The 24439-nt window shown below is 42.9% G+C and overlaps 1 protein-coding gene across 1 annotated transcript in view; it reads left to right on the forward strand.

Annotated features, from left to right (window-relative positions):
• Positions 1-620: 620 nt before the first annotated feature.
• STK38L (serine/threonine kinase 38 like) overlaps positions 621-24439 on the forward strand; it is a 44800-nt gene continuing 20981 nt past the window's right edge. Inside the window, exon 1 of the mRNA XM_072355662.1 lies at positions 621-744. The gene's annotated coding sequence lies outside the window, so the exon portion shown is untranslated. The remainder of the gene's footprint in view (positions 745-24439) is intronic.

The following is a 24439-nucleotide window of genomic DNA, read 5'->3' on the forward strand; positions in this document are numbered from 1 at the left end:
GACATTACTAGCACCCACACACTGTGAGAGAAGCTGTGTTTTGATTGCCATTCTTCTTAGCTGAGCTGAGTTTTGCTTTACACACAGCTGGTTTTATAAGCCACCTAGAGCATAGGGTAACGGTTTTATCCTCATGAGTGCTGCTGTTGCTTTGTTTTACTATTCTCTCGGAATAAACTCAAAGCAGGGCTTAATGAAGTCCCAGCTATGGTGCCATCCCTGCCCTTGCACCTTGGCGGTGGGACAGAAGCCGACAAAAGCAAAGGACCAGTGAGCGTACTGCATCTCCAGCCAACTCTGCTGTCCTCCGTGCTAAAGCACTGCCCCACAAGGTGACCAGCGCTTTACTAACGCTCCCATCTCCTCACGCTCACCCTTGGAGGACCCTGTGCCGCCTCACGGGAGCGCAGCCCGCAGCAAGGAGCCGGGGGCAGAAACCGGGCCGCCGGACCCTGCCGTCACGACGGAGTAGGGCCGGGAGCGGTCTGAGGGAGCAAACCCTGCGGCTGCCCCGCCGCGGCGCACCTGCCTGCGGCCGTGTGGGGCCCCGGGGCCGCGGCCAATAGCAGCTCGGTTCGGCGGCGCCGGGCTCTCGCGAGAGCCGCCGAGTAAACATCCATCCCTCCGCTGAGGCCCTCCCGCCGCCCTCCTCCTCTTGCCATTAGTGCGGAGGAGGGGGCCGTGCCCGCACAGCGCCGGCGGCGGGCGGCGAGTGAGGAGTCGGGGAGCGAGCAGCGAGCGGAGGTGAGTGCCGCGGGCAGCCCCGCGCCTCAGGGCTCCTCTCCGCTCGGCTCTGGGGAGCCGCCTCTCCGCGGTGCGGTGCGGAGGGAGGTGAGACCCTGTCAGCGGCGACTAGAAATCTGCCTCTTCCTCCCCCCGCCGCGAGGCAGCCATCGCCGTAACGCCGGAGAGAGGACGGCTCCGCTGGCGGAGGAGGCGGAGGCAGCTCCGTGCCGCCTGTCGCCCTCGGAGCCGGCGGTGTGGGGCCGGGCCGTGGGGCTGCGGGCGTACCGGCGGCAGGCAACCGCTTTCGGGCGGGAGGGTGCTTTGCCCTCTTTAGCAACGGGCAGATAAATAAAGGAATGCGTTTGTCTCTGTAATACGCTTACGGAGTAATAATAACAAACCCCTCGTAGTTTCGCTCTCTCCGGTGAATGAATCCACAACCCGGTTCCGTAAGCCCTGCCTGAGCTGTAGGAGTTTTGAATGGGGCCTGTGATTGGGCATTTCGGCACGTCCGATGTGTGCCGGGACGCCCTGCGGTGACTTAGGTAAAAGTTAAGCACGGAGCAGCGTGAGATGTCTCCTGCTGCTCGTTTCTGGTTGGTTGGTTGGTTTGTTTTTATCGGTGTTTTGGGTTAGGATAACAGAGCTCACGTGCTGCTATAACAGGGTGCCTCGTTGCTGCTGTGTGCACGATTTCCTGTTGCAAAATCCAGAGCAGGTATAAAGAGCCTCAGTACAACCCCTGGGTGAGCATCAGTGCTGGAGGCTGGCTTGGAAGAAAGGCAGAACGCGTTTCTCCTCAAACAACTGTTGGGGTATGCTCGCGTTGTTTGCTTCTGAGGTGCTGTAGAACAGTGGAGCTTGCTCTGAGTACCGCCGGTGTGGGCCTGTGCTGTGTAAACCCACTTGGTGTTTGCTGAGTTTTGTGCAGTTGCTCAAAGTAGAGAACTCTTATTTACGAGGGGATATAATGCTAATAAACCTGACTGCGTTGTGCACTGAAAAACAAACGGAAGTCTTGAAAATTGCTTTCACTCAGTTGCTCACTCTTTAGGAGCTCGGGTGGAACAGTATCAGCCTGAATGTTACTTGGAAGGTTTAGCTGCAGTGCTTGCAAACAAACCCAATGTGCTGGGAGTCCTCCAGGCGACAGGCTGTGATCACGCTCTATAGATGAGTGATGTGGTCGCAGAATGGTTTGGGTTGGAAGGAGCCTTAAAGCCCACCCAGTAACACCCCCACCATGGGCAGGGCTGTCGCTCGGTGCATCAGTCTGCCCAGGGTCCCATCCAACCTGGCCTTGCCATCACTGTCCCTACTATAATCGGTGTAATTGAATGCTGGATAACTTTATTTTACTTTTCTTTTTATCATTTAAACTACCTTCTGTGGCTCAGGATCTCTCCTGAGTTCTTGACCACAAGAAGCTTAGTCACTGTTTGAGAAGCACTGTCTTTGCCTACTGTCCCTGAGCAGGCTGTGTGTTGGTAATGTTTTTAAACCTTGTTTTCTCCCTCTAAACTCAATTTTCACTTAGTCCCCATTTATTCTAATAAAAATCCCCTGCCACCAACAGGATAGAGCAGGGGTTTAGCTAAAATCTACTCAATTGATAAACTTTGTATTGTCAGAAGAGCTGCGGGGTAGGCTTGTAAATTACAATGAAAGGAATCGCTTCTCCAAATACGGTATTCATCAGCACAAAGACTAAGCTAATATTATATGACAAATGGTTTGCTTTTAGTCCCCCAGAAAGAGGCTTTATGTGTCTTAGATAATGACTGTGGACATAAATCAAGCATAGTATTGTCCACATAATCGTGTAATCTTCTGTTGTTCCCAGCTCGTTTCAACATATAGCTGCACTTAGGGCAGACAGGCCAGCATTAGTGATTACATTGCCATGGCATGAACATGTGGCTTTGGTAAGTAACTGAGTCTTAAATCCTTGGGTAGGTTGATACAGGATTTTTTGAAGTCCGGTGACGAAATAACGATCACAAACACTTCTTTTTGTTGTATAAACACTGAGGGTAATCAAATCTCACCCTGCGGGGTGTGAATTCAGGGAGGAGTTACTTTGTGCATAGTGTGAATCAGTTATGGTAAAGTGCATGCGAGGTGAGGGGATCTTTTCCAGGAGGAAAAAAGGCAGTCCTTCTCAATTGCAGGAGAGTAGGCTGGATTGTTTGATTGGTACAAAAAGTCCTGCAGCTCTGTACTCTGATACTACAGAGGAACTTATGACAGTATTGCTGCTCCTGCGTCTGCGTGAGGAAACAACAGAACAGTTTGTTTTTCTTTAACAACAGTGAAACCAAAACAGGGACTAAAAGGACGAATAAGTTTATTGGGAAGAACTTTCCTTGTGGCAGGTAATTTGATCAGCACAGAGATCACTGAGATAGGCAATTCTCTTAGTAAGTACTGTCTTCTACTTGTGAAATTGGGTCACTTTGTGAAGCTTGCATTAACATTTCACCTAATACTTTGTGTACAGGTTATAAGAAAGTAAATAAAGCTCCAAATTGGGGAAGTATTAATCGATGTGTCAGTCATCTGATTTTCTGATTTCTTGGTAATTTTGTTGCTTAAGTTTTGCATTCTGGTTTGAGTGGTAAATTTGTAACTTAGATTCTGATGTATATGGCTGGTATACTTACAAAACAAACTTGCAGTTTTTTAGGTGAAATACAGTTTAGTGTGAATTGTAGCTAAGTAGAGTATGATTACAAAATCAGATACCTAGAACTTCATTGTAATAACTGGGAGATTGTTTATATGAGATTGTCATTGTCAGAGGGTTAGTTGTCTTCTATATTTTAACTAGTAAAAGGGAACAGTGGCTGATGTAAAATGGTAGCCAATGGGATTTCATAACAGCAAGAATCATAGAACGGCCTGGGTTGAAAAGGACCACAATGATCATCAAGTTTCAACCCCCCTGCTATGTGCAGGGTCACCAACCATCAGACCAGGCTGCCCAGAGCCACATCCAGCCTGGCCTTGAATGCCTCCAGGGATGGGGCATCTGCAGCCTCCTGGGGCAACCTGTTCCAGTGTGTCACCACCCTCTGTGTGAAAAGCTTCCTCCTAATGTCTAACCTAAACCTCCCCTGTCTCAGTTTAAGACCATTCCTCCCTGTCTTATCACTGTCCACTCTTGTAAAATCTCCTAAGGAAGTAAAACCAGAGATGACTATTCACCTTTCAGTACCAAAGAACTGGCAATATTAAGTAATAGTTTGGTACAAACTGGTTGGGCTTCTCCATAGTATCAACAAGTAACCTAAAACTTAACTGTGAAGGGAGGCATGAGGGACCAGCAATAGAAAGATGGCTGGCACAAGTGGGGAGCTGAGCATGCTTAGATGCACTCTTCTGGGTATGCCAGGTTTGTGCCCTGTCTCCCTGTCCCCAGTGCAACAGATGAGCAACATATGTAGTGCGTTTGTGCTGGGAATGCCAGTGAGAACAAGGGTGGCCTCGTCCTGCCTGACTGCTGTCTTTGGAAACTCAAGTCTGCTCTGTAGGAAAAGGATTCATTGCCAAGGTAGATTGCTTCTGTCGTGTATATGAGCTTAGAGTTTGCTGGCATTACTAATAATCTAGGTCCACGCTTGTAGTGGGGATTGCTGAATAAAGAAGACATTCCCAAAGATCATTCTTTTCTACTGTTTGGTGTTTGTTTGTTTTTTCTTCTTCTCAGGATGAACAGAGCTGAATCTAATGTTGTGAGAAGCCTGACACACCTGCTGTGTGATGACAAAACACCTATAGCTTCTCCTGATAGAAAGCCTTGGTGTTATGAGCATATTGGTAAAGGATGAACTTGCTTATAGCTGAACAGGTAGTTAAATTCCAAAAGATATTTTGTTGTGTACAGGAGAGATTATTATTGTTTTTTTCTGTCGGCTTGCCAGCATGCAGATTCCCTTGCCCCAGAAGCACTTCACTATTATTTGGAGCTGAATTGATGATGATGAACCACCTTGGTTTCCATGTATCGCAACTGAGGGCACAGGAGAGGTTGACAGGACACAGACATGGTCTCGTGTCTCCACTTCACTTCCCAATGAAAGGTTATTTCTGGCTAACTGACTACATCTGAACTAAAATGTGGGGGATGCAGGAGCTGCCCTCAGGTGTGGCTGTTTGCCACATTAGCCAGGTAAAAATAGTAGCCTGTAGTCCAATAGCATCAGGCTCCTTCTGTGTTGCTTTCTATGATGGAAAAAAAGTTTATCACAGGAGTTTCTCAAAATTTGTTTTATTTATTTGTTTTTTAACAAGTGATGGTTGCATAATGTGGTCCCTGCCCTTCGCTCTCACTGGTGCCTTAACAAGGGAGGTAACTGGAACGCCAGCCAAATACCAGCCTGATGATGAAAGGATTGTTCCACTTAAAATGTCATTAATGTTTAGCATGCTGAGTCCTATGAGGAGGGATGTGACAGATTATAACTCCACAGATAAAAGCATTGTACCGTATTGTTTTAAGGCAGCTGTTGTTTCTTGAAGTTAAAGATATTGAGATTCTTCTGTTTTGTGGTATTTAGCATTTGGCAGAGAAGGAAAGGAGAACAAATTCAATCACAAGATACAAATTTAATGGGAGTACCTGTTTTTACAAAGTACATAAATTGAATCCAGAGAACAAAGTCAGTGTTTAACAGTGATTAAAATTATGATTTAACAGGTCCTAACATCTGGAAGCGTAGGGGAATTTTGTTCTGTTTTAGAGCTTCTCTGTAGGATGCCAGGCAACCTTATAGCAATGAAAGAGATGGCTGTTACAAACACGTAGCAGCCAACTGTTGAAGGGCTTTCCTATTTAGTGGAGTAATGGCACTTGGTTAACACTATCAAAAACAGTTACTGAGAATTAGTTTCTAAGTAAAATGTCCTTATGGTGAGGCTTGTAGGGTGGTGTCTCTTGGAAGGCATGAAGGTGAATTCTGACGTCCAGAATTAGCTGAGAGAAAGGGGTTCTATCACTGCTGGTGGGATTAATGTGCATCTTTGTGGCTGGATTTGTTTGTGCTTGGTTAGTCCAGTGCAGCGGTGAAGTACTCTGAGATCAGCAGGCTGATATTCTTCATGACCAACTTTCCAAATTTCACTTTTGTAAATTGAAAGCTTTGCTGTGCTGAAGAAAAATTTTCTTGCTGAATTTTGCCATCTGCTTATGGTTTAAAATAATTTATTTCCTTTATTTATTGAAGTTACAGCATGGATCTTTGTTTCTGCAAACCACGTAGGAAAGATGTGAAAGTTTTTATTCTTTAAATATAGGGTAGGAAGCATTCAAGTTTATGGAAGGAATAAAACTTGAATATATTGTAAGTAAAGCTTCTGGTAAAGTCTTGCAGTTTAGTCTTGCCCCAGTCTTAACGGGCTCAGTTAATCATTGCATCACATTGTACAAGTGGCAGAGGTGCAAGGTTTATTATCACAGTTCTTCATGAATTCAACTCTCAGGTACATCAAGAGCGAGGAATGTAAATGACCATTTTATATTGAAATGCTTTGGGTAGGTTCTCTGGTTAACTTTTCTATGGAGACTCTTACCCTATCTTGGCCTGTTTATCTTGTCATTTAATGGGAAAGGGGAGTTCATATAAAATATGTGTTATATGAGCATCTTGGCTCATTTGTGTGCTGAATTTGGTGACTTCAGTGCTCAGTTGTAAAAGCAGCAATTAAAAACTTTAAAGTAAAATTAATGATTACTTTTTGAATGATAATTATTTTAAGAACACATGGAATTGTGTCCTGTAAGTTGCTTATGCTTTGAATTAATCCTGGTGGTAACTGAGTCTGAAGTAAACAGGAAAAATCTATGGAGTGGATACTATTTCTTTGAAGTATTTGAAAAGAACAGAGTGCAGAATATTTCTGTTACATCAAACAGATATAGTGATGAGATTAATAGTCATGGACGAAATAAAAACATGTATGTAGTGTAAAACATGAGTATGATTGACCTCTAGTATCTGTTTAGAAGAGATGTGTGTGAAACTGATGTGAACTGAAGATGCCCATAGTTTTCTTCAGATGAATCTGTCTGCCATGGCTGTTGCTGCAGTTGAGCTGTGCAAGTCATGGTGTGGTTACACAGCAACAGGAGTTGAGGCTGCGGTTCTCAAGTTCAGTGAGCAACAGTCTGTTGGGAGCCCACAATATGCTCTGAGGCCATTGGGTGCCTTTGATTTAAAGAAAAAAATAAATAAAACCCCAATTTCCTGTCCCACTGACTGTCCACGTGCTGCTGACGATAAAAGTGGACCACAGTTTAGAAATGTCAGAGTTATGGTACAGGAGGGGGAACAACTGTTTACGTGGGTGGACAGTGATAGGACAAGGGGGATAGTTTTAAACTGAGACAGGGGAGGTTCAGGTTAAGTATTAGGAGGAAGTTTTTCACTCAGCGGATGGTGACGCACTGGAACAGGTTGCTCAAGGAGGTTGTGGATGCCCCATCCCTGGAGGCATTCAAGGCCAGGCTGGATGTGGCTCTGGGCAGCCTGATCTGGTGGCTGGTGACCCTGCACTTAGCAGGGGGGTTGAAACTGGATCATTGTGGTCCTTTTCAACCCAGGCTGTTCCGTGATTCTACAATGAACAGTTGTAAGTATAATAATCTGGTAGACTGACTGAGCTTGAGAGATTCTGCATTCTCTTTCATTCCTTATACTCCTGTAGAGCATGTACTTTAATGTGAGTTCTTGAGGGCAAATGATGGCATTATAGTTAGAAATAGTTCATTTCAAGAAAAATAAAAGGGTAACTTGATTGGGGGGAGAGAGAAAGATCTGGAAACACAAAACCAGTCAGTTTGGGTAGGAAGATGAAGGGTGAATAGTAAAGTTTCCTTACTTCTCCTTTTAAGCCTTCCCTCCTTCCCTCCTTTCCTTTTTTTCATGAGCCAAGGATAAAGCTGGAGGGAGAAGAAAAAAAAGAAGTGTAATGCTTTAGATTTTCAAGCTTTGCTGGCAAACCTTCACAGGTGCTGAAAATTTTCCTTTTGCTTCTTTCCAGTGTTGTAGCATGCACTATTTCTTGACAGGCTCATTCTCAGTAGTTAGCAGTCCATCCCTCCCACAGGAAGGAACACAGTGAAGTCACTGTGTGCCCCAGGTGCACAAGGAAATGCAAAACTTTCCCAAGTTTGAGGCCATGTAAGTAAAATAGTGTTACAAAAAAGTAAGTAAAATAGTGTTACAAAAGAATGAAGCTGTGGGATTAAAATTTGGCTTTCAGCTGTGTTGGCATGGAGGTAATGTGAAAAAAAAAGGAGCTGTCCAGGTGAGGATTTTAATGTGTTTACTGGCTAATCAGTATGAGCATGTAAATCTCTGTGTTTCCAGAGGGCTGATTAGTACACCTGGGATGTAATTTACATGCAAGTGAGCTTACATCAAAAATGCCTGCAGTGATATTTCCTCTTTATCATCCAAGACTTGCTGCTCTGGGCTGTGTCACCATGAGAAGTGGAAATGAGTACCGTACTGATATATTCAATCCCCCTGATGGTGCTGCAAGTCTCAGACTGGACATTCAGGTTGACTGAATGTGGTACTGCTCTAATCGCAAATCCTCCAATCAATATCAGCAGTGCAGATAATACTGTAGGATGACTTGAGGGAACTTCAAACCTTGTTTCAGAAGGTGTCTGGGTACAACCTGCATGTTCCCTGCTAGCACGGAGCTCCAAATCTGTGCTGAAAGCATTGACTGTTGTTCTCTCATCACTCCACAGAGTTTTTGGCTCCACCTGGATACCATTGAGCACTATTTAATAACGTGGGGCACCATATTAATGTTAATTCTTTACTTTTGTTCACTGACATCTATGGCAATTATACATCGGCAAAGGGGGAAATAGGAGGAGGGAAAAAAAAACACAGCAACAAATTAATTTCCACGTTTGGAAAAAACAGGTGATCCAGACCAGATGTGAGAGAATATACCATGTCTTAACATACCCTGACCTACACCACTGACTTCAACTGCTGCTCGCAGTTCATTCTGCTTTAGGAAAAAGATAAAAACTAAGTAGATGCACGTCCATTTTAATGCATATTGTAGATGATTGTATTTGAAAGCTTTGAAATAATAAAGTCAAAAAAACATAAAACAATCATAAGGCAATTGGAATGGAAATAGTTAGATTCTGATAAAGAAGAGTAATTTTAGCTAACCTCTTCCTGCCCTTTTTATCAGACCAAAATGGAGAGAGACAGTTTAATGTTTTACCATCCCGTCTCAGTCTCAGGTTTTGACCCCCCAGATGTGGGCTGAGCCTTTGTGGGGGAGTCAAGGCTACAAGAGGAGAACTCACACAACAGCTTCCATTAGATTATTTTCTTTTTTTAAAAGTAACTGAAACCTGTTAGTGTTCTCTGTATTTATTTTAATGTAGAAGCACATTTTTGAGGCTAGTCTTACTTGACAGTGTCTTTTGTATTTCCGTTTGACTGTAATTTCCTCAGTCTGAGAAACACAACTAAATGTTTTTTCTTGGTCCTTTTGCCAAAATGCTTTAAAGCAGTTGTGTCACCGTGAATGATCAGTGACTCCATATGTACTAAGTGTGTAAGCTTATCTGAAGGCATATGAGAGCAGAAATGAATGTGCACTGCGTGCAGCTGAAGACTGCAGTCGCTTGATGAGATTTTCTTCTGTCCTTTTGGAATCTAAGTGCTTCCTCTCCCTCTCTTGGCTGCCAAGGCAAGGCTGCATTTTACTGCGAAGAAGTTAAGGTCCACCCATCCCCCTTTTCTTTGAATTCTCAAGTAAATCTTCTACAGATACTGCAAATAAACCACAGTAAAACCAGTGCAGAGTAAATCCCACATTTGCCTTAGCCAGAATACCAGACTTCTGTCTGGAACATCTGAATATGTGCTTAGGGTGCAGCTTCCTTCTATTCAAGGGTGGTGATCATCTAGTCAACAAAGAGTTGGATTTACAAGATGAAGTCACTTAGAGGAGTAGGCTCCTGTTGTATGTGGACATCCAGGGAGCAAAATAGGGGATATTTTGTTCATGGAGTGGCAAGCACTGTGCCTGCTTATGCTTTTTTCTCTTTTCATTGCCTAGGTCAGGAACATAGCTTGTGCTTGATGAAGAGTGCAGGACTTCTAATGGAAGTAAAGAGTAGCTATCTCTGTTTCTCACAAGGACTGCACTAAATGCATTCTAATGGCTTTCCAGATTAATGGTATCTAAATCAATGTTTGCTAGTGACAATTGCATCAATAGACATGGATTTCTTTGCAATTTCTATGATATCTTCTAAGCAGGAACCCTCTCATATTGATGTCAGGCAAAAACCATTTCCCGTATTGGATATGGTGGCATAATTCTCATCTATTTCAAGAGAGAGGACTGACAAAGGATAATCCAGCCTCTGTTCTAGGTGTTGGGGGTGCTTTTTGAAGTGCCAGGCAGAGAAAGAGTACAGGAATGTACCAAGGTCTCTTTTTAAGTCCTTTTTCAACACTGAAAGAGCCTGTGCTCTTTGAGGTTCTGGCCACGTTTGACCCTGCATGCTTCACAGGCATCATTCAATTGGTTCAGCAGCTGTTTCTGAAGCACCAAATTTCAGGAGGCTTTCATCTTTTCTGAATGAAATGCATTCTTTTCGTTCAGCTGGCATTCCTAAATTTGTGAAACAGCACCAGTTCCCTAATATTAACTGTGTCTATGTTCAGTTGTGTCATACAAATGTAACAGAGTTCAGATTAGTTAATACCACTGAATAGGTGTTGGTTTTTTGGTTTCTCCTTTTTATCTCTTTTTTTCCCCCCCTCAAAACGTCTGCTCTAAATTCCAGGAAGGTTAATTTGTGGAAATTTTTGATGATTTTTCAGGGGGCATGAGGTTTTATTATGAGAAATTAAGTCTGTGATTAAAGCATTTGATCCTATGCTATTTGTATCCTCTTAAAATGACTCCTTTTAGAAATTGAAGGTGCTGTTATTTTTCTCTTAGTGTTCTAAGTTTCAGTTACTTGCTTCGTGCCTCTTTTTTGGCAAGAGATTAGGCCAAAATTCATGATGATATATATCCGTGGAGTGGAGTAGTTTGCTCAAAGAGAGTCTATATTTGTATGCTAAACTTCCTTAAGGAAAAATACTGAACTGTTAAGCTTTTCCTGGCTCTGGAAAGCAGACATGCAGTTAGCATGTGAGAAGAGAATGTTCCTGTTGACTGGCCTTCTTTTTGCACAGCTGTGGCATGTTGAAAGTCAGCAGGTCCCGTATTTTCCTACTGAGAAAGTGTGGGATTACATGCATGAGGGCTGCTCTGAAAGTAATGCCTACTATTTTATGATATTGTCCTGTGATAGCAGAGGTGGCTGTTGGTGACATGGGAGTAGAGGATGAATTTTCCAGCCATTATCCCACTGCATTTTGTTGCTGTGTGACTGATGGCAGCAAGAGAGGCGGTCCGACAAAATGGTGTCTGACATGGAGAGCATATAAAGCAAAGGTGTGCTATTGAATTACTCTGTTCCAAAAAAAATGGCACCCATTGACATTTGTTAATGTTTGTTGAACAAGTATGGGGACCTAACAGTGGATGTGCACACAGTGAGGCAATGGGTGGTTCACTTCAGCAGTGACTGCAGTGATGTGAAAAACAAGCCATGTTCTGGATGGCCATGCACAGCTGTCACACCATAACATTAGGAGCATCTTGATCAGCTCATCCATGTAAATCAGCTAACAGTGATAAGTATGATGGAAAATACTGTTTTGTAGCTGAAAATCTGGTCTATCAGGTAGTGTTATAATGCTCTTTGTATCTGTTGTTGTTTCTGTGAAAATAAATTGGAGACATTACTTTTGAAGCGACCTGTGTATTTTTTTTACACAGTCTCAACTGAATTACGTATTTCTATAAAAGGCACTGAGACGCTTTCACAAAAGATGCTTGGTAAAAACAATCCATGTTTTGAAGAAACATGCTATTTTGAGGGAGGATAATTCATTTTTTCCCACCTTATGCAGTCCTTGGCCTTTCAAATGGTATCAACAAAGGAAGTGACTATTGCAGATGCTTTTGTGGTTCCTAATTTATTGAGGGCTGGATGGAGATCCATTGACTCATTTCACATAAGCCACCAAAGAGCTGCTTCCAGTTAGTGCTTGGACCAGGCTATTGAGCTGAAAGACGCCATCTCCAACTGCCAGCCACGTTTCACAAGAAACACAACAAACACACATTACAAATATTTCAGCATTATAATTCTGCCTTTGTTCTTTTGGCACTTACTTGGCAAAGGATGTCTCCAAAGAGGTATTTTTAGTGAACGCTATATAGGGAGCTTCAAATCTTTCTTTCTTTCTTTGTGAAAGATATTTTTACTGTCTGTGAGATGCCCAGAGTTAAAGGATGTAGAAATGACAAGATGCTCAAACCTCAGTCAGATTCCAATTCACTGAAGGCTTTTGGGAGTTGGGTGTATCCATGTTAGAGACTATTTTCCTGTTCTCCTCTGCTGCTCTGTTGGGCAGCACCCAAATGCCACCAAATCTGTTGGCTTTATTTGACACTTAAAACATATTTAACTGGAATTGAAACCCATGCCTTAGGACAGCTGTTTGGTTTCAAGAAGTGTTTGAGAAGCATGCTGTTGACTTGGCCAATGGTTATGGGTTTTTGAGAAGATCGGGAGAAGCAAATTGCTAAATCTGAAGATGAATTCCAGGTACGCTCATCGTGCTGAGGGCTGGAATTGTATCAGTTGCCAGGCAGGATTCATCTGTCCTTATTTGAAAGTTTAAAGGCTGCATATGCAAGGCAGTTAGTCATCAGAACTTACTTCTGTAGTCAACAGGGGTAAGAAAGCCCTTTCAGAAAGGGCTTCCTCTGAGGTGCCTTAGGAGATGTTTGCTTCTACCTCACAAGGGTGACTTCTTAGCACTGTGCCACTGCAGCAGATCAAAGGCTGGCTTGTTTTTTGGGAGAAGACGGCAGCAAGCAAGGTCCCTGTGACCCTGCAGTTGTGCAGGCCTGGTTGCCTGTAGCTGCTCCTGACTGCTGTGTCAGTGTGACTTCTGAGTGGTTTCCTATGGCAGATGAACTTTCAATAATAAAATCCACTAGCCTCGCCATGGTAAAATATCCCTGCAGGTACATGCAAAAACTTGTGAATTCACGGACTTCTTGTTTTGTCAGCAGTGTAGTTGGAGTGTGTGTGTGTGTGTGTGTGTGTGTGTATACAATATGTATATATGTATTTTTTTCCCAGAAGAACATGAGAATATGCTTCCTCAATCACAGCTGCAAAAGTGCCAGGGCACAGTGTAAACACAAGCATAAGCAGGCAGGCGTGCCTCTGAAGAGCCCAGGGCTCAGGTCATCTGAGCTTTGTTCTTGGCTTTTTCCCCCCCACCCCCCCATTTCCTTGTGTAGTTCTAGTTTTTCCCGTAGTTCATTATGCCATTTAGTGTTTGCTTAAAAACAGCTCCATAAAACATCTTTCTTAAGTGCACGAATAGTATTTTACAAGCACGTACCTGTGTGAAGGCTTGCCAGAGAAACAGCTTGCCTTTCCTCAGTGCTGACCTGATCTGACTGTAACACTAAACGGAAGACAAGAATCAGGACTGATGCAATAATTCCATTTCTCAGCTCATCCTTTAGGTTACATAAGCTGCACTTTGTACTTTAGATTCTACTATGGTGCTGTGTAATTGGCTGTGGTTTTTTTTTTTTTCTTTATTTTGTTCTTTAAATCTTAAGATCATCTTGTAGGGGTGTTTGCTGCTTCGCTTACAGCACTGAAAAGTCTGTAGTATTTGCAGGTCTTAGTGGTCTTTCCAACCTTAACGATCCTGTGATATTGGTGATTCTGTAGATGCGAAAAGCAGAAGGGATTGTAGGCAGTAATACTTGTGCATACATCAGATGAGAATGATTGAGATGAGTGTTGAGGAGCACTGAACTATGAGATTTTTTGTCTATTTTTTTTGTACTCTGATTTTTGTCTCCTCATTTTAAAAAATCAGATTGATATTGCCCTGATATTTTGCAAGCTACATATGAGGAGTGCTTTGTAAGCTTAAAGCTTACCTTGGATACATTAGCGTTATTATTTAATACTACTATAAATGGTTGGAGTAGGAAGGAATCTGTTCCCCAGTCTGCCGTAGGCACTATTACAAGGCAGAGTAAAGTCTTCCCAGGATTGAGCCTGGTTTCAATTACTTTCCTTCGTAATCAGTGGTGATGTTGCTGATGACTTGCTTTACAAAACAGCGTGCTTTGATTTCTTACTTTTGCAAAGTACCTCAGGAGTTTGATCGAAAATTATATAAAGGAGTGAAACAATTTGCTTGGAAGCCAGGAGGCAGCTACATCACACTGGGAACAGAATAAAGCTTGCGGCTCTAATTCATTGGGAGATGCATTCTGGTATTATTAGCAGGAGAAATATCCTGAAGGAAAGGAAAGCAGCTTGAGGCTTGCTAACAACCCCAAGAGACCTCTGCAGATTTGGGCAAGCATGGAAGGGCCCCTTCCCTCCTGGAGGTTGCCAGCCCTGCGGTTGCCTTGTGCTAGCAGGATCTGCTGGAGTTTCAATAGTTTATTACTGATTTATTTCATAAGATTTTACTCAAGGAAATTAAAGAAAAAATAAAAAAGCGACTAGTTTCCAGATCCTACTCCCATCTCACTGGTATCATCTTAGACCTGGGAAGAGTGATGAAACTTTTATTATTTATATATGCCTTAGGTACAGCTCAGTATCAGCTGAGGAGTGATCTGTGGAGCAGACCTTTTCAGAGTGCCAGGGCTGCTTCTAAAGTAAAGAATTTTATTTGGTTTTGTATTTTCGTATATAACTGCAGGTGAAATGCTTCTTAAGACTCAATTGAAGCATTAATTAATCATCTGAGGAATCACAAATGTAAATGATTTTGGTTATGTACCAATGCTACATTACTACGCTCGTGGTTTTGTTTTTTTTATTGCCCTTTATATCTTCAGATGAAGACAATGCAGCTACTTTCTGGTGATTCATGAAATTAAGAGGCCCTCTGCCTTCCCCTGTGTTAAATCAATGTGACAAACTACATCCCTTATATTACGTGTATTCCTGGTGCTTTACCAGGAAACTGGTAGAACTTCCCAAATGTTGTGCATTTATCTTTCTTTAAAAGACAGCTGATTAATGTTATTTGCATGTGAGCAACAGAATGTGTAAACATGGACTGGGGACTCATTCAAATGAATGCTTTCAGTTGGATTCGCAACTGAAACATTAAGCCAAGGGTGAGTGTAGCCCAGCTTGGAAATGCAATCACAAAGCCTGGCAACTTACGGTATGTTAGTATTGTCCTCTCTCTATTTCCTTTTCCCATGCATTTTCTGAAATCAGAATGAGACTTCAGCTCTGTCCTTGGAGCACTGAAAAACATCTGCCTTGCTTATCTTGCCACACACCCTTTCAGCCGTGATACACAGATCACTGCCCCTTCTGCAGTTGGCTGCACAAGTTAACTCTTTCTCCTGTCTGATGAGGTGGATGGCTCAGAGAAGAGTAGTGACAAGGAAGGGGCCATGCACTTTAAAGGTTTTGGGGCCAGCTGAAACAAGTCCTTTAATAAATAGTTTTTTAATACTCCTTCAGCTTCTCCCTTCTGAAGATCCCAGATTCTTTGTGTGGATGAACTTGTTAAGCCTCCTGATGTGATCTGCTAGGTATGTGAGTAGTACATCTGCTCTCTTGTAGGGTGACTGAGGTACACTCTAGGTAGACTTTTTCCTTTTATTTTTCTGCAGGATTTGTTTTTAGTTTTGAGAAACAAAATAGAATCTAGATCATTTGTTATTCAATGCAATTTCCTGTGCTGAAACTGTGTGACCATTCTTCTCCATGTATATCATCTGCAAATGGAAGCAGAACTCAGAATATTTATACACTTGTGTCACTGCTGAATACCAGCATTTTAAGGTGTTTTTATTTTCTGGAAAGATTTTACCTCCTCAAGTCACCTCTGGGGTGCCGCTGGGGTTACCGCTGGTAACTCTGGTGGTAGAGCTGCTGAGTACAACAGGATGGGTGAGAAATTAGAGAGCATCTCAAGGTGGATGTTCCCTTATTTTACTGCGAATCAGGCATTGGGCTTTGCACCTAGCATTCTTTAGGTGGTCAGAAAATCATTCACATTAAAACACAGTGCATGTTTCTTTCTATTGCATGGCATAGACCTGTGATCCATGTTAATACTGCTGTTTGAACTTGCCTCTCCACACTGATGTCTGACATGCCACCAGAACGAAATGACACCCAGGAGGAGCACCTGGCATGGCTTTTGGTGCAAGTTGAAGCAGCACATACTGCAAACCTTTCCTGATCTTTGTGAATATAGGTAAGGTTATTTGTGAGTAGTATAGATCTGAGACATCACCTATGGGATAGGTGTTCAGCTGGTCATCATGATATGCCTCACCAACACCATTTTCATCAAACTCAAATGATTGTGTTATGTTTTGATGCAGCTTAAAGTAAAGGGGACATAAGAGTTTTTCAGCGTAGAGCTGTCCCCTCTATCAGCCCTCTTCCAAATGGAGCCAGCAAAAGCTAGTGCAGGAAGAATGTGTCTCATTGGTGAGAGTTAATATTTGTTTACCAGTTGTCAGAGTTAGGGTATGACATAGAACTCACAGCTCATCTGATGTGCCTGGCCACTGGGAAAAAGGACAATCCTGTCCTCCCATCAAAGCAAGTGTATCCAAACCTTTCTTGAATGGGATCCAAATCCAGGTGCCTGCCAAAGAGGCAGAGCCATTCCTCCTTAATCCGCATGCTCCATCATTCCCTTTTCACTACATTTTTCAGTTGTGTCTTTGGAACTGGTGCCTGCAACTCACTGGTTTTAGGGAGGAGCGTCTCCTTTTTCCAGAACACAGACAGAGCTTTGTCAGACAGCTGCATTTGTCTGACTCACCTTTTGGCTGCATCACTGCAGACTGCTGCAGTGTCAGGAAAAGAGTAGGAGTGCATGGCCAGGAGGGGAAGCATCAAAAAAGAAATGGAGGGAGAGACATGGAGGGTCTTCTTTTGTTTTCCCTCTAAGAAGCAATTCAGATACCTGCATTGACACTCCAAGAAACATTCTGGCAATGATTTCTGTCCTTTTTGTGCAAGTGCCCAGAACTCATTCCACTAAGGAATATTCATGTTAAATATTTCAAAAGTAGAAATGATCTCATTCTTCCTACAGCTTATTTGGGTTTTCTGTCTTGGTTACTATTTATGGGAAATAGCTGGTTATATCCAACTTGCCAAGCAATTGACATCATTGCCTGAAAGGCCTCTTTATTAGTCTCTCCATTGATCTCCATCTTTACGCTGTTGGTACTGAATTGGTTCTTCCATTTAGGTCTCCTGCAGGTAACTTCCCTTGTCCTCTCCTCTGCTTGTAGTATGAAGTCATAATGACACTTAGTCTCCATACAGGGCAATAGAGACTTGCATGTTGAAAAGCAGCACTGAGAGCTGTTCTGCAGGAACTCAGATGTTGGTTTTTTTTCTGCCTTCTTATAAAGGCTGCACCTTTGCATCTTAACTGACCTATGTTGCATGAAGGGTGTTACTTACTGATGCATCTTGCTCCTTTTCTCAGCTGTTGAGAGCATGCTTAGCCCTCAGCACATGTTGCAAGACCTTTCTGAAGGTGCTATTGATAGGAAAGGCTTGCTTCTAGAGAGTCTGTTGTTTTGCTCTCTTATTGTTGTCATAATTAGTTTAATCTTGAAAACATATGAAATCATGTTTTCCAAGCTTTTAATTTTTAAAAATCTCTTAATTTGCCCATTTTAGCTTGTTTTACTTTGGCATAAATATGCCAAAGCCTCTGTATTTTTTATTATCTTAGGCAAATAAGCATATATCTTTAACCCTTTTCCCTTTCATTTTTTCTTGAAGCTGGATATGGCCAGAGCTTTAGCTCACACCCTGCTTTTACTTCTCTTGTCCTTTAACTAAGAAACATGACAATCACATCAAATCTCTAAGACTGATTAATGGAAAGTACCACTCATTTAGAATGAGCTTTTCCAGTCCATGACAGGAGAATGACCTTCCACAGAACCTAATGCTTATCGCAAACCTTGTAGTCTTTCACCTAGCTACAAATCCCCTTTTCATTTATCTTTTTTCTTTATTCCTATGTCATATCTTCCTGGAAGGGTGTATATGTGTGTGTAGGAGATAGGAGGGGTTATGTATATGTACATGTCTGTAACAAAGCACTCCTGGATACACCTCAGCCCTAGAGGAGATGAGCAGCTGTGGCATTAAGCAATGGGCTTGTGGGAAGGAGGATGGAGGTAAGGAAGCAGTTGGGAAGTCTGAACTGAAATACCTGTTCAGTGCCATGTGTGATGAGTGGATGCCAGTGGAGTATCAAATAGAGAGACCTTTCAGATAGCAGTCTAGGTTGTCTAGTCTAGGAGTTGGATACAGAAAGACAGTTCACATTTTTTTCTGTATCCTGGGCATCATGGTAATCATCTGCTTTATGTGCCAACAGCCGTCTCCTTCTCCAAAAGCCACAGTTAGAGAAATTAACTGTTGTAGTGGGATTCAAATAGGCAAACATCTGCTCTCCAGCACTGCATGTACTAACAAGATTCGTTACCTGCATTTGTAGCTTTGAAGGCCAGAGGGATCTGTTGTGCTCATTAACCCTGGCTGCAGGCTTTGTGCAGGCCATCACCGGTCATTGATGTTCTGCATCTCATTTAGCAGCCAGTTCCTTTGCTGGCTCAGGCTGATCATGTCTAATTACTATATTTAATTTGATTGATGTGACTGAAAAAGAGCCTTGCAAAAGTCAGGGTTTTGTGCATACACCAAGCAAAAAAAAAAAAAAAAAAATAAACTCAGTGCCCTTTATCTTGCTGTCCAATTCAGTATAAAAGTCCTTCCAGGTTCTCGAAGGTGAAGTCCCTCTGCTTCTCTCTCCCAAGGCTCCTTAGAAAATGCAAAGTCTTTTCCCTAACGTTAAAGAGTTGGTTTTCTTGCATCGAAGCTGAAAATGTATTGCCATTTTGAGGAAACTTTATGCAGTTGTTTCATTAGAAACTCCTTCTGTTCTTTGCTACTTTAAGTTGTACCTCTTGGCCACGAAAGAGCCAGACTTGGAGATACCATCTGTGATTAGATTATACCTTCTGACAGATGTCTGTGTTTTGAAGTGGGACGTGTTTTGTTACACCCGAGTATAATATTCCTCCATTGTTACTTACAGGTTTTTACGAATAAACTAATTTTTTTGTTTGTTGTCCTCTGAAATGTTGATCTTGCCCTGTCCGCAATTATGTAATGATCCAAAACATCGCAGCAAAATGTTGCGCTTGGGCTTCTATGTGCAAATTGATTTAGCAGGTCTTAAAACAGTGTTTTCTTGAATCCATTTGGATAGAAGTGCCAACTAAGGGCTGAGAAAATGCTTAGGTGCATGTGAATGCATTTACTTCAGGAGGTAGAAGCATCTAAAACCAAGAAACTCCTTCAAGAGGACAGTGATTTGCATGGCCATGAAACTTAGGGAAGGTAAAACGAAAGAAAAGATGGAAGTAATCTAAAGCAAACTTTGAAATGTCATTTCACTGCACAGCATTGTTAGCTTTTCAGCAAGCTTTCTCTTTTTGCTAGTGAAGTGAAATTCATCAGTTTAGGTAGACCTTAAGAATGAGAGTGGGCTGTGTGGGGATGCTGGTTGAGTTTGTCTATCACATGTTATGCTCATGTTATCCCTCAAGGTGCTGGCAAAGCTGACCTCCCTTTGGAGCACTGCCTGGAAGACATCACAGCATGTGATTAGATTCATGGAATGGTTTGGGTTGGTAGGGGCCTTAAAACCCACTCAGCTTCAACCCTGTGCTGTGGGCAGGGCTGCCAACCAACAGCCCAGGCTGCCCAATCCAACCTGGCCTTGAGCACCTCCAGGGATAGAGCGCCCACACCATCTCTGGGCAGTTGTGCCAGGGCCTCGCTGCCCTCTGAGTATAAAACTTCCTCCTAACAACTAATCTGAATTTCTCCTCTTTTAGTTTAAAGCAATTCCCCCTTGTTGTATCACTGTCAAACTGTGTAAAAAGTCATTCTCCATCTTGTTTACAAGCTCCTGTCTGTTCTCTCTGTTCTCAGCACCAGCACTACCCTCCAGCCTTCTTGACTGAGCCGATGCGCAACTTCTATACTTTTCCCCCTCTCTCTACATGAGATTAATGGGATCTGCGTGTTTGTCTGTCTTACAGCCACCCACGTAATAATTTTAATGAGTATTGAAACCGAAGTGATTGGGTTGTCTGGAAAAGCCTTCCTGCAAATAAAGTGGGTTATTTGCGAGAGCTGAGCTCATGATATTTATTTGTATTGTATGTCCCTATAAGTTGTTCAACACTAAGTGAATGTTCTAAGCATAGGATGTCTCCAAATTGTGCTCTTAACTGCAGGACAGAGCAGTCGATAAAGTAAATGTGTCCTTAAAAGTTGTGTGACATGCAGCTGAAATGGAAGTGCTTTGTTATTAGTGATCTTAGCTGTTCTCCTACTGTTAGTGAAAGCAAAAGTTAGGAGTAACTGTTTTAAGCGTGCATATATATATTTATGTTTATGCATAGCTTATGTAGACGGTCATCTACAGGTGTCACATATGTATCTATGTGTATCCATGCACAGTTTTACCCGCCCTCTATTGTTTCCTGTCAGGGAAAGGCATTTCCACTTGCCGGCCGTGGTGCTTGCTGGAAGCAGAGCGGTGCTGAATCTCAGCCTGGTGCTCTGGGAGCCTGTTGCTGCCCTCCTTGAATGGCAGGAAATCCTGGAGTGCAGAACAAGTCCAATATTCAGTTTTTATTCCTTATTAGGAAATATTTCCTTATTACTACTGCGGGTGTGTTGTGATGATTTACAGTTAATTTCTGTGAGCCAAATGGAAGAGACGAGGCCCAGTTGATGTGCTCTTGCTCCCTTTGTTCTCTTTGCAACCAACGCAGGCAGAGCTGGCCTCCCTAGAACACCTTAAAGGAAGAGGTTTTTGCCCAGTATAGTCTTTCTGTCTGGGTTGTGCAGCTCCCTGCGCTGGCACAAGGCGTCAAGTGGCAGTGAAACAAGTAGATGGTTGGGTGGGAGGTGGGGCAGCTTCTTTCAGAACCAGCATCAGCTGGTGCCTGCTTGGAGCGTACGTACAACTGTGGCCTTTGCTGATGTTGTTTTGAAAGACTATTTGCCTCCCCAGAGCCCCTCCTTTACGCTTCAGGGTCATCCCAGACCATCCCCTGGGCTTTTCCAGTGCCATCGTTCCCAAAGGGCAGTGCCTGCTGCAAGACAGCCCTGTGCTGTGCATCGATGTGAACGTCTCCTCACAGCTTTCTCACGGTTGCGAGGTCAGGCCTGGGCAGCCTTTGCTCCTTTCGGTGTGGGAGCTGGGGCCAGGCCAGGCTCCTGCTTTTAGCTCTGCCCTTAACAGGCGGCTCGTGTGGGCCTTCCAGGGGAAAGCAAGAATGACTTAAAATGGCTAAAACATTCCAACATCTCTTGCTTTTAAATAGCAGAGCCTGTGTTGACAGGGCTAATTTTACTCTGTTTCTTGGTGCTGCTTTAAATAGAACAACTGTAATTCATTCTTTAACTTTAAAGGAGCAAAACTTATGAGTACATAACTCCGGTTGGGGAATGAATAACAAATGAAAGGCAATGAAGTACATAAGTGAGGTAAATGAGACGCTAAGGTGTTAGTGACAGCTTGTTGCAGCTTTGAATTTCATTTCCCCCCTCATAAGGGGACTGCACTAAAAGCTGGAGGATGTCAGAAGGATCTGGTTTGGGCAATAACACAGAAGAAAAAAAATCTGTGTGTGAAATATCTGTTCTGTTGTGTTTGGCAGGGAACGTTTCTTCCTTCAGGTGGTGTATGAAATAAAATCGGGATTTGTGAATGGTGTTACTACTGAAAACATGAATTATTTAGGAACGTGGTATTTGTTTTTCTTTCTGAAACATCTCACAGAGCAGTGCGTGCCAAACGCTCTGAGCTGATCACTGTGAGCTTCAGCAATGGCAGTGGTGGAGCTAGCATCATCTGGGTACCAGAATGAGAACATGGCATTAAAACGTATCAAACTGAAGTTCATTTCTGTCAATTAAAAAAAATCTTCAGACAAGGCTCCATTTAGTACAGGAGAATCTGTATCTAGTAATAAAATAAGCATTAAGAGAGTTGAAAAATACTGGCCCATAACTAGTATAGGTGAGGATGGTCAGGTTTTTCTTGTTTCCTTGCTGTCCTGGGAATGCAAGATTCTGTAGTGTTTTCTGTGTTCCTGGAGGTTTCTTAAAAGCCTTGAAAGTGGATATGAAATGGGTTTCAGAAAAAGAAGGCAGAGAACCTCTTCGGGAACAGACTCAGTCTAAACAACTGGACGGTGAAAGCCTGCGCAATGCAGGTGCCAAGTCTGTGCTAGCAGAAATGGCAGTGCAGAAAGTCCTTTACCTTTGAGGTTGGTAGCCTAGTTCTTCTGTTTCATCTCTGGAGCTGCCAGCTGTTCCATAGCACCTCGCTCTGTGCTGCACATTCACATATCAGCTTGCCATGTGCCCAGCCATGTGCTCCAACCTGCCTGCAGAACCTAGGCAGCTCTGTTCCAGCTGCTGCTCCTCCCCTCTTGCTGCTGTGTCACACCACCCTATCCTGAGGAGCCTTTAGTTGCTTATTCCATTTATCTGTCCCTGCCCACTGTTTTTTGGTGTGAATCATGCAGTTATTTGTGTGTGGTGGGTTGTTTTTCTCATATGCGTGTGTATATATATATATATCCTGCCTCTCTTTTTAAGGGAATCCAAACAATTTGGAGCCAGCAGGGCTAGTGCTCAGACATCCAGCCTTGTTGTATCCATGTTCTTTCCCAGACACCACTTTATTCCTTAGATGCAATCCTGGTCACCACTGCTTTTTGTGCCCAGTTTTACTGGTTGCCTTGCTGTGTTATCTGTCCAGAGCCACACAGCATTACTAAGCGTACTCTGGCTTCTCACCCAGAAGAGCTCCAGTGCTATGTGCAGTGTTGATCTCTGGCACTTCTAAAGGTAACCATTGTATTGTGCTGTGCGTGTTTACTTTAGAACAGGTCTGACACCAGAAGTGGATCTCTCCTTCCTCTTTTAATTTCTGATTCTTGAACATGCCATTTGCTTGCTTCGTTTCAGGAGAAAGTTGAATGATGAAATGCATTTTGCTAAGAAAATCAGGTCTTTTCAAAAGCAGAAATATATCTCAGCATCTTCCTCACCAAAAGTTTTCCACTCAAGAGCCAAAATTTCATTGTAAATGGAAACTTTCCTAAACTTTGCAGTTTTATTCCTTGTAGGGAATTGCAGTAGGGAACTGGCTCCATAGTTGCTAGGGTCTAGGCATGTGCTTGAGTTTATAAATGAAAACAACTATTGGCTTTACCATGGAGTGACATAGCCTTTTTGAGAGGAAGGATTGATGTTCTCTGTCTGCTTACATATATGTAGCTTCTTGTGTAAAATTGGTGTCAGAGATCCAGGAGCATGAGGAAGGCAGCACGGTTCTCTCACTTGGAGGAAAACTTGCTTTTGTCTCTGAAAGAATTGTGGTTTTTGCTCCTTAACTTAAATATGCATTTAGTAATGAGCCCAGAGTAAGCTTACTCTAGGACTTGCATCATTTCAAGGATCAGACTATTCTCCTTTTAGAACTCAGGTCCAGGTTACGTATCAAGTCTGGGCCTACACAGATAGATAGTTAGACCAAGCTATATGATGTTAACCAAGTGTGCAGGAGACCTGTCTGTAGGGAGGCTGGCACCTTCAGAGTTAGCCTGGCTCTGAAGAGAAGCCCAGTTTCATGCTGCCACTGTCCAGCTTGCACAAACTTGCTTTTTCTGCTGATAGTTTGTGTAAGAGAGCGAGAGCTGATCACCTTGGTTAATGTAGTATTCTGAGAAATGTGAGACCTTGTGTGAAGAAAGGCAGTGTTCTTTATGAAACATGTCTGTAGTTTTCTCTGCATGTAGCATGCTGTCACGTGTTCTTCCTCTCATTGAAATGAGAAGTCGCTAAAAATGTGTATGTGGAAGGTCAGAAAAAGTGTCAGAAGGATCTGAAATAATGGATTTTTGTCTTATTGGAAGGAGGGTCGCCTTTCTTACTGAGATGTTTGCTTGTTCACCATCGCTGCGGTTCAGTATTTGATGATGTAAAGTGCTAAGGTTTTGCTTTCTACTCCACATCCCTGTCCTTCTGGATGGAAAGTATGGCATAAAGTAATAAAGTTCATTTCTTGACATCTTGTAACACATCCAGATAAGTAAAAATATGCCCTGAAATTCCCAAGGGTAATAACGCATGTGGTTCCTTCCTGGAAGGTGATACCTTTATGCCTTCCCTCACCTCTGCCTGCCCCAGGCTGGAGCTGAGAAAGCTAGAGGTTATGTGCAAGAGACTTGGGCTTTGTGCTCTTGTCCTTCCTGATTAGAAGGTGACCCCAGTAAAGGGTTAAGTGCTTCTTTTTGGGGAGACTAGATCTCCAGGTGCCTCCATTTCTTCCATCTTTTATTTTCTGGGCTAAGTGGGATTGGTTGCTTCCATTATTTTGCTTTGATTAACCAGAGACTTAATCTGCAAGTCTAATATGAAACCACTAATGATGGGCTG

The sequence above is a fragment of the Excalfactoria chinensis genome, chromosome 1 (genome assembly GCF_039878825.1).
Source record: "Excalfactoria chinensis isolate bCotChi1 chromosome 1, bCotChi1.hap2, whole genome shotgun sequence".
Classification (NCBI taxonomy): domain Eukaryota; kingdom Metazoa; phylum Chordata; class Aves; order Galliformes; family Phasianidae; genus Excalfactoria; species Excalfactoria chinensis.